The sequence below is a fragment of the Nicotiana attenuata genome, unplaced genomic scaffold, assembly GCF_001879085.1.
Source record: "Nicotiana attenuata strain UT unplaced genomic scaffold, NIATTr2, whole genome shotgun sequence".
Classification (NCBI taxonomy): domain Eukaryota; kingdom Viridiplantae; phylum Streptophyta; class Magnoliopsida; order Solanales; family Solanaceae; genus Nicotiana; species Nicotiana attenuata.
The window spans coordinates 152,893-153,305 of NW_017670739.1; positions in this window are offsets into that span (position 1 = coordinate 152,893).

A 413-nucleotide genomic window follows, 5' to 3' on the forward strand; every position below is an offset into this window, starting at 1 on the left:
CCGTTATTTGGCGATAGCGGCGCTTAGCCTTAGTCCCAGTTCGGACGCGGTCGAACTACCGGTCGTGATAGTAAAAAACGCGGCCTCGTAGTTCGATCCGGGCCGAACTTTACGTGGCCCGAATCTTAATTCGAGTTGGGAGAACTTACTTGGATAGCGAGGGTGCCTATCCTGCGCTTCGATTAATTGGAGGTCGGGCTTTGCTTTCACAGATGAAGGCGTTTGGCTTGAGTCTCGGTTCAACTGTGGTTGAACTTGCTAAAGTTGAGGACGAAGGCGTCCATCCTTATAGTTCGAGCGAGGTCGAGCTCGTAGGATTTAATCAACTCACTTCTTTCACAAATTCGTAATNATAACTTGAGCCATTGCTCCACGATGTTCAAAAGTACAATATCACATTATAGCCATTGCTC